We start from the raw sequence: 2,732 nt of genomic DNA, 5'->3' as shown, positions 1-2,732 counted from the left end.
CCCGCCCGCCCCAGTGTGGACCCCACCCTCACCCTAGCCCTGCTCTTGGCCCCGCTTACACTAGCAGAGGCCCCGCCCTCAATAGGCGCTGCCCTCAGCGCCAACCTCTTTCGCAAGACCCCGCCCCCAGCTCGGGTCCCGCTCTCACATGGCCCCGCCCTCGGCCCAAACTACTGTCCCACAGGTCGAAAACTCTTCCCGGGCACCGCCCTCTCCAGGCCCCGCCCTCTCCAGGCCGCGCGCTCAGCCTGGGCTTCGCACAGGCCCAACTCCCCGCCCGGGCCCGGGACACAGCCCGGGCGCGCTCTCACATAGGCCCCACCTCCATTCTGGATCCCGGCCCTCACAGAGGCGTCATCCCACCTAGTCCCCGCCCCCTAACAGACCCCACTCATCATGGCCCCGCCTCCAGAGTGAGTCCCGCCCCTCGGAGGGGTCACGGGGTGCACGGACACGCAGAGGACGCAGCCGCCCGACCGGTCACGTGGTCACGTGACGCGCTCCAACATGGCGGCGCCGTGGGGTCGGGGCGTCGCTTCCTGACAGGGCGGCGCGCACAGACGCGGCAGGTGCTGGCCGGCTCGCCTGGCAGGTCACCGAGCTCGCCCAGCCACTCGCGCCGCCTGCTCGCGGGGCTGCTGGCCCCCGCCGGCCGGGGCCATGCAGGAAAGCCAGACCAAGAGCATGTTCGTGTCCCGGGCCCTGGAGAAGATCCTAGCCGACAAGGAGGTGAAGCGGCCCCAGCATTCCCAGCTGCGCAGGGCCTGCCAGGTGGCGCTCGGTGAGTGAGCCGCCCCGGCCCGGCGCGGCCTCCGCACGCCGGCCGTTACCCTCCGGGCCCGCCGGCCTTCGCTTCCCCAGTCTGAGTCCCACCCTCCCAGGCTCTTCCGCCTCCGGCCCCCGGGACAGCTGGTACCGGGGTGGCTCGGGACTGCCCCAAGGTCACCTGGCAAGCTGGTGGCAGCCGGGGCCGGTTTTCCAGCCGCCCTGCTTGGGGCCCTTGCCACGACTCCTCGATTTTCCTGGTTCTTCCCCTCACCACCTTCCAGTGCTCAGAAGCACTTAGCTTTTGCTCCAAGTTTTTTTCTTTCCTGGGCTGTGCTAGTTGGGTTCCCCACTACAGCGAGCAGACCTGTCCAGATGGTGTCGGGGAACCTCCGAGGCTTGTTTTGGAAGTGTCCCACTGGAGAAAGTTTAAGGCACCTCAAAGGTCTTTTCCCTCGAAGAAGCCATGCAGGGTGATCTATGTTCCAGGCACAGTGTGCAAGACATCTGCTCATTCTGGGCGAGTCCCTAAAATAAAGGTTCTACAGAGCAAAGATACTTGTCTGTTTTATTCGCTGCCCTATCCCGTGCACCTACAACAGTGACGGGTAAGCAGTAGTTGCTCAATACATAGTTGCTGATTGAATGAACCCACAGATTATGGAAAAAGAGAAGTCTCTTAGCTAGTAACTAGTTCAGAGCTTGATAATTGACAGCAACGTTAGTGTCCTATCATTTAATTATTAAGTACCAACTGTATAGTAGACACGGTGGCAGGTGCTGGTGGTGTGGTGAGGAAGGAGGCAGATGAGGTCCTCTGTGTGATACTTCTTTCTTAGAGCAGGCAAAACAAGGAGGCAAATAAGGCCTTTTTTCAATACTGATAGATACTGTTGCGAAAGTAAGACGAGGAAGCAGTCCAGAGAGGCCCTAAGGTCTGCTTCCCATAGGATGGTCGGGAAAAGTAGTTCTTCCTGAGAATGTGACGTTTGAGCCCTCTTCTGAAAGGCAAGAAGTGACGTTTCAAGAGGAAAAGAGTTCTGGGCTGTCCTCATGCTAATTCATCACCCCAATACTTATGCAGTTGCATGTTTGGAAGCTTGTTAAAAGGCCTGTTTCCAAACAACTTGAGTAAATAGAAAGGCTACTTTTCTGTTACTGTTCTCTATTTGGTGCAAGGAGAGAGTTCACATGGGACCTAGGAATGGACTTGTGATCTTTGCACTTCCCTGGGAATAAGGTTTGTGGTTTGCACAGGAAAGATCCGAGACTCCCTTAGGGGTCAAAAGCTATTGATAGAGAGGTAGTTGCTGTTGGTGTATTCCAGAAACAGGTGCTAGTTTGTGAAATTCAGGATCGGAGGTCAGAAGAGGGCATCAGATCCCCTGGAACTGGAATTACAAACGGTTGTTGGCCACCATGTGGGTGCTGAAAATGGAACCTCGGTCCTCTGCAAGAGCAGCCAATGGTCTTAACCCCTGAGCCATCTCTCTAACCCAGAGATTTAGATTTTTAAAGCTTTTTGTTTTGATAACCAGAGCTTAATGTTGGGCTTCATTAGAAATGTAAGGTGCCATTACAAAGTTGTTTGTTAGGCAGGAGCCTTACATTGAAACCTGCCTGGACTCCATCCTCACTGTAGAACTTTTTTTTTTTTTTGGTCTTTTTGAGGCATGGGCCACCACATCTGGCTTGTCATTATAGATTTAAGTTTCAGAATAATTATTTGGTAGAAAAGTTTTCTTGTTGAGAAATTTTAACCTCAGATATCACATTGCTAGAACCAACTTAAAAAACTGCCCTGTGGGCCATAATAGACCATAACATTGATAATTTATTGGCTATTTTTGGATCATATTTTTTGTGTAGAAGTTCATGCTTTTTCCAACTCAGATTGTAGAAATGCACATTTTAGCCAGGCGTGGTGGCACACGCCTTTAGTCCCAGCACTTGGGAGGCAGAGGCAG

This window comes from Nannospalax galili, unplaced genomic scaffold (assembly GCF_000622305.1).
Source record: "Nannospalax galili isolate Female #2095 unplaced genomic scaffold, S.galili_v1.0 scaffold492, whole genome shotgun sequence".
Classification (NCBI taxonomy): Eukaryota; Metazoa; Chordata; class Mammalia; order Rodentia; family Spalacidae; genus Nannospalax; species Nannospalax galili.
This window is presented reverse-complemented; position numbering follows the sequence as displayed.